Raw genomic sequence first — 12,638 nt, forward strand, 5'->3', positions numbered from 1 at the left:
AGCACAGTGAGCAGGGAGTCCATGTTTGGTTGCCCCCAGGTAACTCAGGGTGACCAGCCCCAAGTGCCTTGCAAATATTTTTAAAAAGGTAGCAGGCGCTCCTCTCCAGAAATAACTCAGCATGATAACCTGTTCTGAGATGAGAGTTTGCGGCACACGCTTTTTGCTCACTGTACCTTTCACAGATGGGAAATATCCATTTGCATATCAGTCTTTGTCCGACCCACATGGGCAGTCCAGCACCGAAATGCTATCGGAACTCATCTCTGAACAAGAGTACCACCAGCAACCCCATACACGTGTTTCAGCCTTGTTGGGCCTCATCAGTGAGGTGAAGCTGTGCCTCTCTGAGCACAGTGAGCAGGGAGTCCATGTCTGGTTGCCCCCAGGTAGCTCAGGGTGACCAACCCCAAGTTCCTTGCAAATATTTTTAGAAAGGTAGCAGGTACTCCTCTCCAGAAAGAACACAGCATGATAACCTTTTCTGAGATGAGAGTTTGCAGCACACACGCTTTGCTCACTGTACCTTTCACAGATGGGAAATATCCATTTGCATATCAGTCTTTGTCCCACCCACATGGGCAGTCCAGCACCGAAATGCTATGGCAATTCCTCTCTGAACAAGAGTACCACCAGCAATCCCATACACGTGTTTCAGCCTTGTTGGGCCTCATCAGTGAGGTCAAGCTGTGCCTATCTGAGCACAGTGAGCAGGGAGTCCATGTCTGGTTGCCCTCAGGTAACTCAAGGTGACTAACCCCAAGTTCCTTGCAAATATTTTTAAAAAGGTAGTAGGGGCTCCTCTCCAGAAAGAACACAGCATGATAACCTGTTCTGAGATGAGAGTTTGCAGCACACGCTTTTTGCTCACTGTACCTTTCACAGATGGGAAATATCCATTTGCATATCAGTCTTTGTACCGCCCACATGGGCAGTCCAGCACCGAAATGCTATGGCAATTCCTCTCTGAACAAGAGTACCACCAGCAACCCCATACACGTGTTTCAGCCTTGTTGGGCCTCATCAGTGAGGTGAAGCTGTGCCTCTCTGAGCACAGTGAGCAGGGAGTCCATGTCTGGTTGCCCCCAGGTAACTCAGGGTGACCAACCCCAATTTCCTTGCAAATATTTTTAAAAAGGTAGCAGGCGCTCCTCTCCAGAAAGAACACAGCATGATAACCTGTTCTGAGATGAGAGTTTGCAGCACGTGCTTTTTGCTCACTGTACCTTTCACAGATGGGAAATATCCATTTGCATATCAGTCTTTGTCCCACCCACATGGGCAGTCCAGCACCGAAATGCTATGGCAATTCCTCTCTGAACAAGAGTACCACCAGCAACCCCATACACATGTTTCAGCTTTGTTGGGCCTCATCAGTGAGGTGAAGCTGTGCCTCTCTGAGCACAGTGAGCATGGAGTCCACATCTGGTTGCCCCCAGGTAACTCAGGGTGACCAACCCCAAGTTCCTTGCAAATATTTTTAAAAAGGTAGCAGGTGCTCCTCTCCAGAAAGAACACAGCATGATGACCTGTTCTGAGATGAGAGTTTGCAGCACACGCTTTTTGCTCACTGTACAGTATCTATACTGTACATGTGCTTGTTGCAATTCATGGCGTAGATGGTGTGTTCAACAGTTTGCCTGTGAAAGACGGACTGATGGTGTGATTTGTGTTGTACGTCTCTGACATGGTCCAGTCATGTCATGCCTGAAGAGACACACACAGATAATTTTAAAGCATTAATCATGTGTTTCATGCCCTTTCTGCAGGGGGATGAGCCTCCAGACCACCTTTGCCAGCAGACATGGGCCATTGGACGTCTGGAAGCTGGACACGTTTGGTGGTGCCGACATGCGCATGTGTGCGCAGGCAGAGGCTCAGGGATTGCGCTCATACATCCGAAAACAGCTGACGTATTTCAAGGGACTCCAGGCAAGGTGAGCAGGACAGGGGGGCCACAACGCAGCAGATCTTCCACCTGGCCAGTTGCACATGCATGATTAGTAGCAGCACTGATGGTGAGCTTGGACAAATATTGGTGTTGAAGCGCACAATACAGCTGAGATGCGTTGGTGGACTAATGGCTAGTTGATGGGAAAGTTGTCTGGGGCACCTGCAGGGCCAGTGGTACATACCCTCGGGTCCACCATGGTCCATTGAGGCACTTGTATTAGCCATGTAGCATTCCGAGACATGGAAAGAAGCAGCTCACAGGGACAGACAGCAAGGGACAGACTCGTGTGCAGTGCATTTCATTACCATGTAGAATTTGACACATGCACTACCTACTTTATTTTGGTCGTGGTGGAACACGACTTGTTCTGAAGTCATTCCTTGCTATATGTGTCTGGCTGCTTACCCATGCATGTTGCGTGATTCGTGACACATTTGTCTTCCATTTGCAATGCACCCAGCGGCGCATGACTTACTGCATTGACTGTGTATGAACCATCACAGGGGTAATGTTACGTATGGGTACGAAGCATCCACACCAGATTGTTTGTTTGTAGAGTATTTTGTTACTTTGGGGCATATATGGTGGTGTGTTTGTGTGATACAGGCACGCACAGATTAGTAACTGTGGCTCTCTTTGCAGCATTAAACTGCTCCTGTTACCGGATCTGAGAGTGCGCAGGCAGGAGGCCAGCACTCACCCCATAGATAAGTTTCTGTTTGTCTTCCATTTGTGCAATTTGTTACTATGTGCATGATGATTAGGTTTGGTGTACTTGTGTATGTGTTAATGTGAGTAGCACAGTTTTGTGCATTTCTTACTTTCCCATGTGAATCCTACTCCCCTCTCCTGCCCCTCATTCCGGTTATCCAGTATAGCAATGCCTGTCCTGACTGCATATCCCTGACCATCCTTCCCCACCAGGGTCTCAGAGGCCGTGTGAGTTTGACCTTGCAGGCACCCAGCCACGGTGGGGGTGGTTGGTTCGTGCCATTCCTGCACCTGTACACGGGAGCAGTGACAGTAGACATCAGTTTGTGGTGCATTATTCTGAGTTATGTACCACACATGGTACACATCCTGTTGTGACATTGTTTGTTTGTTTGTTTATTTATTTGTAATGCACGCCAGACCCAAGGGTAACCGGGCGCAGAGAAGAGAATATGCAAAGCTTACAATATTACATAGAATTACAGTGTTACAAAGAATTACAATGTTACATAGAGTTACACTGTTACATAATTTACAGTGATAAAGAGAAGGTATGTACAGACTTAGCAGGGAGGCATTGCTATAAAGCGAGGCAGTCAGTTGTATACAGTGTTACTAAAATTATTTACAATTGTGGTATATCTCTGATAATACATATATACATTCCGATAAAGTAGCATAACACAAGTTTCTATCAGTACCTTAAATATTTTTGTCATTGAGGTGTTTGGTAAGATTCATTCTAAAGTGTAAGAAGGGTTGGTCTGTTCTCAAGTTGTGTGGCAGGGCATTCCACCATTTAGTGGCTAGCACAGGGAAACTGGTGCCGCCAATTTTAGCAAGTTTAAATCTAGGAATAACCAAGCAGTTGGAGTTAGGGGTTCTTGTCGGTCTGCTGGAGATTTTTCTTTTTATTTTGTCCATCAGGTAGCTAGGAGCAGCGTTGTTGAGGGCTTTGTGCGTCAAGAAGAGCATTTTTAGATGGATTTTATTGTCGGTGGAGAGCCATTTGTATTGGTGTCTGATAGAGGAGAGATGTTCCCTTTTACTTAAGCCTAGAGCAGCTGTGAGGGCATTATTTTGTAAGATTTGTAGCCTTTTGGTGATAGTTTTGTTAGCACCACTGTAAAGGGCATTACAATAATCAAGTCGGGATAATATTAAGGCTCTCGCTAGGATCATACAGCTATCGTTAGATAGGAAGGGTTTGCCTACTCTTATTAATTTACAGGTATAAGCTGTAGTGGAAGCTAAGGAGTTAACTTGTTTTTTGTTTTTTGTTTTTTTATAAAATATTTTATTGTTTTATAGATACAAACAAAACACAACAAAGGTAAATAATTAACACTTAGTCACTACATTTAAACACGCAGGTATACACTTCTTCCTGGCATCTGGCTCATCTTCGCATATATTGTAAAGTTGTTACATCTAATAGTCCTTGAGTTTGTTTCGATCGCTTGTATCAGTTCACTTCTCGGCGTTCAGTGTCTCTATGGCTCTTCTTTGTTTGGCTTCAGTTGTCCTCCCACCTTTGCCATATCTTGGCCGCTTTCTCTGGGCATCCCCTTGTGGTGTAGACTCTCGCTTCCATTGGCACACACATGTCTACATCCATTACCCATTTGACATACTGTGGTGGTGTGGCTGAGCCCCACAATTGAGCTATATTTCTTTTGGCAAGACTTGTAGTTGTTGCAAACATGAGTTTTTCAAATCTTGATAGTTCTATATCCTCATCTATTCCCAGTATTAGGAGTTTGGGGTCCATCAGTATTTCGCGGCCAAGTAATGTTGATAGTCTATCGCAGCATTGTTGCCAAAAGACTTGTATCTGCGGACATTCCCATAAAATGTGGAAGAAGGTTCCTCTCGGGTGATGGCATCTTAAACAGTTAGGGTCCGTCGCCCTTCCCCATTGGTGCAAAGCCTCTCTGGGATAGTAGATCCTATGTAGGATTTTTAGCTGGATCAGCCTAATTCTGGCTGAGATTGCTGATTCTCGGGGGTACATAAGAGCCACTGTCCAGTCCTCTGCTTGTATTTGACCCACATATCTTTCCCATTTCTCTTTAAGTTCTATGAGCTCCTTCGTGGCAAACGAGTTGATGGCATTGTACATTGTAGATGTACTTTGTGTTCAATTTGTTCCATCACTATGTTTCTCTCGATCGGGGTGCACTCTGGCACATTTGGGAGGTCTGTTTCACTTGCAGTGAGTGCGTGTCTTATCTGCAGGTAGTGGAAGTGCTCTGTGATGGGAAGGTTGAATTCATCTGTCAGAACTTGGAATGTCTTGATTTCTCCATCCCGTACCATGTCTCCTCCCAGGCTACCCACTTGGGAATTTCTTTAAGTTCTGGGAGATGTTTATTACACCACAGGGGTTGTTTCAACGTGACTTTCCCTTCCCATCCCAGGTATCTATGTGCATCTATCCAAATCTGCGTTCTGTAAGCAGTCATTGTGGGCGTGGCTTGTCGTGTTTTCTTTTGATAGAGGCTTTCTAGCGGGGTGATCCCATGATCCGTCTGGGTGTCTGCTCTGTTGTGCGGCATCATTGGATTGATATGCAGGATATCATTCACCACTGACATTTGTGCTGCCCAGTAGTACATCTGCAGGTGTGGAAGCCCGATTCCTCCCTCCCATATTTAGCGCTGTAGGGTGTTTAGTGCAATTCGGGGGTGCCCCCCTCCCCACAGCAGTTTCCTAAGTGATTCATCTATTTTGCGGAATTCTATTTTAGGTATGTATAGTGGTGCATTCTGCAGGACGTATAAAAACCGGGGGAGGGCCAACATCTTGAATAAGGCAGCTCTCCCTAGCAGGGTGAGCGGAAGGGTCATCCGGTGCCTTACATCATTTACGAATCTATCCCTCAATGGATACAGGCTTTTTTCTATATATTGTGTTAGGTCTGTTGTGATTTGTATCCCAAGATATCGGAACTGCTCTTTCTCGGTCTTAAATAGGCAATTATCTAGGGTCGCTGCATCGGGTCCCTTAATCGGAAACAGCAGGGATTTATCATAGTTTACCTTTAACCCGCTAAAATTCCCATATGTGTTTAGTATATTCGTGACAATGGGACAGGAGACTGCTGGGTCACTTAGGTAGATTAGGAGGTTGTCTGCATATAAGGACACATTGTCCTCCCAGTTCTGTGCCTATTGGAACCCCCTCCAATCCATGGACTCTCTTAGCATTATTGCTAGTGGTTCAATTGCGAGTGCAAATAACATCACAAAGAGGGGACATCCCTGTCTGGTACCCTTCCCAAGTGCTATGGTGCGTGAGGGCCAGCCATTGACTCTAATTTCTGCTATCGGGGCATTGTATAGGAGTTTAACCCAGTTTGTGAATTGCTCTCCAAATCCCATTCTGCACATAATGAGCCACAGGGCCTCCCAATGGACCGAATCAAAGGCCTTCTCGAAGTCGATAGTAAGCAATGCTAGTGGGTCCTGTAGAGTGGGTGATCTTTGAATGGCATAGTGAGGTCTGTGAATATTCATTCGCGTGGATATTTGTGGCATGAAGCCGCATTGGTCCGGGTGGACCAGGGAGGGTATCACTGTTTGCAATCTGTTGGCCAGTATTTTTGCCACTATTTTGGCTTCGGTGTTGATGAGAGAGATTGGACGGTATGAGCTGCATGCATCTGGAGGTTTGTCTTCCTTGTGTATCACTACTATGTTGGCTTTCCTTAGGTCCGGTGGTAGGATGCCTTTCCACTTTGCCTGTAAGAACATTTTGAGCATGTGTGGAGCCACTTCTCCGGTGCCAATTTTCTTCCATATTTCCACTGGAAGGCCATTGGGCCCCCGGGATTTTCCCATTCTGGAGCTGGGAGATGGCTGTCGTCGGTTCCTCCTCTGTTATTACGGCTTAAAGATTCAGCCTCTGGGTTTCGTTTAGTGCTGGGATGGTCATTGTGTCCAATATGCTGGGGTCCAGCGGGGTCATCGGCGAGGCATATAGTTTTTCATAGTAGGTTGCAAAGGCCTCCGCGATGCCTGAGTCCGCTGAGACCCATTCAGTGTTTGTGATGCCTATCCGACACACCTGGAGGTGGCTGTCCTCTCTCTTTTCCAACCATGCCAGCATCTTGCTGGCTTTGTCTCCTGTTTCATATATCCTTGCACGCATAGTTCTGTGCGGCTGTTTTGCGCATGTTAACGCACGTTGTATAGTTTCTTTTGTGGCAGTTGTAGAGATGTGTTGTCTTCCTCCGTTCCGGAACTTATGAAGCTCTCCTCAGCACGCTTCACCTCTGCTTCTGCTTCTGCCACTTCTCGCTGGTGTGATTTTTTGTGTGCTGAAGTCCAGCTCAGAATTTCACCCCTTAGAGTTGCCTTATATGCTTCCCATACTATTTCTGCATCATCCACGGAATCCTCATTTAATTCAAAGTACATTGCGGTTGCTTCTTGGATTTTCTCTGTTAGTTCCGAGAATCCTAGATAGTATGCATTCAATCGCCACTTCGGTGGAGGTTGGGTTCTTTCTGTCTCGAGCAGCATCGTGAGTGGGGAGTGATCCGATATTCCTCTGGGCTGCAGAGTTGCCTCAATTACTTTGTGTATATTTTCACCGGGGAGGAAGAAGTAGTCAATCCTGGAAATCGACCCGTGTGCACCCGAGTGGAAAGAGAATTGTCTCTCCCCTGGATGGAGGTCCTCCATGCATCTTTCAGGCCGTGTGCTGATGCAAAACTAACCAGCTTGGTCGGCAGTGTCGGATTTCTTCCTCTTTGATGTGTGCGATCTTCACTAATGCTCATCACTTCATTGAAGTCTCCGCCCACCACCAGTGTGTCCGTTGGGTTGTTTGCTATTATCGGCGTGATTTCCTCAATTAGAGGCGTCATTAGTGCTGGGGGTGAATAGATCGCCATGGTAGCTATGGTTTGGTTCCATAGTGTGCCTTGCACAAACACAAATCTGCCCCCCGGATCTTGGATTACCTTTGTTATGTCTATCGGGGTTCTTTTGTTTATCGATATTAACACTCCCCTCGAGCCCATGGACAAGCCTGCGTGGACTGCTGTTCTATACTTGGTTCTCTTGAAGAATTGGCAGTTCGTGCACGCCAGGTGAATTTCGGTAAGCATCACTATATCCGGATCATGCCGGTTTATAAATTGTGTTACTAGCCTTCTCTTTATACTGTTTCCCAGGCCATTCATGTTCCTTGTCATGAAGGCAAGCTTTTTTTCCCTATTTGCGGCTGTAGCCATTGTTCACTGGGTTCATTGCCGTATGCGGATGATTGACTCTTGCGATCTTCATGTATGTCATGCTCGAAGTGGCCTTGATGGGCCAGGTGTTATTTGGATACCTGTGTAACTCCCAGTTCCCCCTCCCCATACTCCTTCCCCAACTGAAGCATCTGTCGCCCATTGAACAAAACATTTATCTACTCTAACTAATTTTAAGTGCTTAGGTCTCTTTGGTTTGAGAATACCTCCATATGCACTTGCTGCTGTGGGGGATCGTGCCGTGCTGGTCTGTGGGCCGCCAGCATTTAGTTTCCAGATGCTGTTTGTGTTGGGCAAGTTACGTTTCATGTGTGCCATGTGCTCTGTCGTCTTTCATCTATCGTTGCAGTTATTCATCTTCTCTCTGGGGCATCTCTTCCTGTTCTTGATGGTCTGGTCTATCTGGTGGTTAATTTCAGCGTGGCCTGCTCCTGCTTGTTTCTTGTCGTTTGTGTGGATTCCATTCCCCCTTCAGGTTTGTTTCACCACAGGTCCATGCTTCTTTGGGGTCAGTGAAGTGTATTGTGGTGCCATTATGATATATCTTCAATTGCGCAGGGAACAGGAGGCCATATTTTACGTTCAGTGTCTGTAGGCGCTTTTTGAGGGGGTCAAAGGACTGCCTCATCTTCTGCACTTCCCTAGTGAAGTCTGGAAAGAAGCCAATCCTGGAGCCATTGTATGTTATCTCTCCTTTTGTCCTAGCCGTCTGCAGCACTGCATCCCGATCTCTGTAGTTAAGGATCTTCGCTACTACAGTTCTCGGTTGTTTTCCAGGTATCGGCCTGCCTGTTGGGACTCGATGTGCTCTTTCTATTGAGAACAGTGTCGACAGGGTCTTGGGAGCAAATAGCCCGACAAGCCATTGTTCCAGGAAGAGTTCCATGCTCTCTCCTTCAGCTTTTTTCGGGCAGCCCAAGTATGCAGATGTTATTTCTTCTTGACCTGCCCTCTCCCTCCTCCACCCTGCTCTCCAGTACCTTAATACGTTCTAGCGCTCTGTTCATTTGCTGGCCCATACTTCTCAGCTCGTCTTCCGGGACCGATATGCGGGTTTCGGCCTCTCCGGTGCGAGTTGAGAGTTTCTGAAGATCATGCCGCAACAGGGATCTCTGTAGAGATGCCATCCATTTTGACTTCCATGGAAGTCCGTGAATTGGCAATGGCGGCCATCACATCCCTCAGGGAGAGGGTTTCTTCAGGATTTTGTGTGCCTTCCGGTCTATTTGGTTCCGTTGGCGAGGCAGGGTAGCAGTTGTGAATTGCTCCATAGTGCTCTGGTTGCCCACCTTTTTTGTTGTCATCTTATCCTTGCCCATTATGGCAGCTGTTTGCCGGCTTATTATTGCGTAGGATGCAGACTTTAGTGTTCCGTTTCATTTTATGGGATGGTCCGTTCGGTGCTAATTGTATTTGCTGGGAGATTGCTATCTCAGACGTGTGATGCACTGTGTGGCTCCTTATTCGTTATGTTTGTGCGCTTCACCACCAGTGGGTGTCTTCGGTTGCTGGGCTGGTTATGGGATCTCAGCTTCCTTTTACCCCTGTGCTGCAGTCACACGCGTTGCCTGGGAATGTCTCAGTCAGTCACACTGGGTGTGGGGGCCTATTCCCTTCCCATGTAGCCAGTTCCAGAGTCTATTTAGCCTCCCGTGTCTTACTCTGCAGTCTTTTGGTTCCGTTCCTCTCAGGGTGCTGTTTGCTTTAATGGCAGTTCGTTTCGATTTATTGGCTGCGCTTTTACCCCTCTCGCCGTTCTGGCAGTCTATCTCAGTCAGTCACTTTCAGTGCAGCGCCGTGCCCCCACCCTCCCCTCTCCTTACCGGCGTGACTTGCAGGATATCTTCGGGCGCTTAACGATAAATGGAGTGCCCGTGAGTGTTCATTTCAGATCAGGAGGTAGTGACGCTGTGACGTGGTTCACCCGCGCTCGAGGCTGCAATCTCCTGAGTCCTCTCCGCTCCCAGTCTCCTGTTCCAGTCGCCGAGCGGGGAAACCAGAGCTCACTCGCTCGCATCCGTGGTGGGTCTGCTGGGTCTCTGGCCAGGGGTCCCCTGTCCTCGCATGGCCTCATCCGCCCCTGCTGCTTCCATCTTGGATAGTGATGAGGCAAGTAATTGACAGGGGCTCATGCGCGCCTCGCTCCGCTGGGCTCCCAGCGGTTCTCTGACACAGCTCTCTATCCGCCTCCGGGGTAATCAGTCCGTCGTGACAGTTCCTTTCTCCTAGCGCTCGGTGGCCATCTTGGATTCTCCTCAGCGCTGGCGTCGATATTTTCCTCACAGATTTTCTCGGGATCTTGTTAGTGCAATGTTTCGCAGCTTCAGGAGGTCATAGCTGCAGTTGTCAGCTCTCATTTGATGCAACTGCACGGCTCCTCTTTAGCAGCTATCCGCAGGATTTTGAAGGATTCTGCCGGCGGCCCGGGAGCTCAAAAGGATCACGACTCCATTTTGAGCCCTTTGGCCACGCCCCCCAGGAGTTAACTTGTTTGGTGAAAGACATGGTGGAATCGAGATAGAAACCAAGTGTTTTTACTTCTCTCGAAACCTTAATGCTATTGCCACCTATATTAAACATGGAGTAGTCCTTGCCTAACTTGTTGATATAGGCCTGAGTGCCCAGGATGATCAGCTCGGTCTTATCATCATTCAGGCATAGGCCATGGGATGCCATCCATGCCTGAATAATGAGGTACACCCTATTCACCAACTCCCTGTCCTTGCTGTGATCCCCAGAAAGTGTGAGGAGAATCTGTGAATCATCTGCATAGTTAGTGTAGGTGATACCTAGAAGGTCCAGATCATCGAAGAGGGGTTTGGTGAATATATTGTATATGGTCGGTGAGACACAAGAGCCTTGAGGCACTCCGCACATGATTGGTGAAGGGTCGGCAGCTGCCGAAGGGGAGAAGACTCTCATTGTTCTCTCGCTCAAAAAGGATTCAATCCATTTAGTGGCATGGGTGGAGAAGTGTGCATCAGTGTCCAAGTGTTTGCAGAGGACCTTGTGGTCCACTAGTTCGAAAGCAGCTGAGAAATCAAGTAGAAGGAGGAGTGCTGTCTTACCTTGATCTCTCAGTTCATCTATTTGGGTCTTTAAATCAATGAGGGCAGTTTCAGTTCCCTGGAGTGGACGGAAACCAGATTGTCTAGCTCCCAATAGATTATGTAGCTCAAGGTGTCTTTGGATTTGTGTATAGGCAACCTTGTCTAGTATTTTCAGCAAGAAAGGTACCAGAGTAATGGGCCGATAGTTGGTGGGGATGAGGGGATCTAGACTCTGCATCTTGAGAAGCGGGAGCACCCATGATTGTTTAAGGTTAGCCGGGATGTTATCTGTGGCGAAGGAGGTGTTTATCAGTTTGGTAATGAACGGTGAGAGGTCTCTGGCGGCGTCTTTTATTAGTTGTGCTGGACAGATGTCACCTTTGCAATTCGAGGGTTTGAGGGAAAGGATGGGTTTCTCTACCTCTAAGGTGGTAGTTTTAGTGAAAGAGAATTCGTTGGTAGGGTCATTGGTGGTGTCGTTAAGTGGCGGCTTATTTGGGAGGTTTAAGGATTCTTTTTTTAGTTGGATTTTGTTTTGCAGCGAGGTAATTTTATTAGCTAGGGCGGTTTGGATATCTGTACACCCGGTCTGGTCCTTAATACAGGTATCTGGTGTGGCAATGGGAGACTCAAGTCCTTTCAGGATGGAGAAGCATTCCTTCATGCCTGAGTTGGAGTTGGCAATACGAACATTGTAAGCGTTACGCTTTGCTAGGCAGATTTCATTTTTGTAGTGCCGGGAGATGTTAGTTAGGTTAACTTTGCTCTCCTCGGTTGGACATAGTTTTCAGTCTGTTTTGTATTTTCTTTTGGTTAAACGCAGGGCCTTAAGTTCTGGCGTGAACCAATTGTTTAAATGTGCCATGGGTTTGCTTGTTCGCATTTTGAGTGTGGCGACTTTGTCCATAGTGGTACGCATAATGTTGTATTCGTTGACCAATGTGCTAGGGTCAAGGTTATCTGGCAGTGCATTTAAGGTTGGAAGGACCGAAGGAATAATATTATCCACTGTAATATTCTTTTTGTTTCTTGTGGGGCAGGGTGGAGCCACCTGTAGGACTGGAATGGGAGGTTTCATAGTTAGTAGGTTAAAGGACACCAGGGAGTGGTCGGTCCAGGATAGGGGCGCAATAGAGGAGACTATGGCTGAGCAGTTGGAATCAGCGATCCAGTCAAGTATTTTACCCTTCACATGGGTAGGGGTGTTAACTTTTTGGGTTAGTCCTAAGGTGTTAAGGGTATTGGCTATAGTTGATGCATGAGCATCTGCTTGATCATTGAAGCCAAGGTTAAAGTCCCCTAGTACCAGCAATTGTGAGGTAGTTTTGGTATTGTTGGACAGAAGGCTATGCAAATCCTCCTCGAAGGTTCCAAGTGGACCCGGAGGTCTGTAAATTAGATGAATAAATAGAGTTTGGGTGTTGTTTATGGGGATTTTTGCAGTGAGAGTTTCACACGCTTGCATGGTTGTGGCAGGGGCTAGTCGTAATGATAGGTTTGTTTTGGATATAATGGCGATTCCACCTCCACGGGAGCCTTCTCGGTCCTGCCTGGATATGGTGTAACCGTCAGGAATGACCAACATGAGTGAAGGACCTGCCGTACTGTGTAGCCAGGTCTCGGTTATAGCAATGAAGTCTGGATTGGTTCCTATAATTAG

This window comes from Ambystoma mexicanum, chromosome 2q (genome assembly GCF_040938575.1).
Source record: "Ambystoma mexicanum isolate Mex_15411 chromosome 2q, UKY_AmexF1_1, whole genome shotgun sequence".
In the NCBI taxonomy this organism is placed as follows: Eukaryota; Metazoa; Chordata; class Amphibia; order Caudata; family Ambystomatidae; genus Ambystoma; species Ambystoma mexicanum.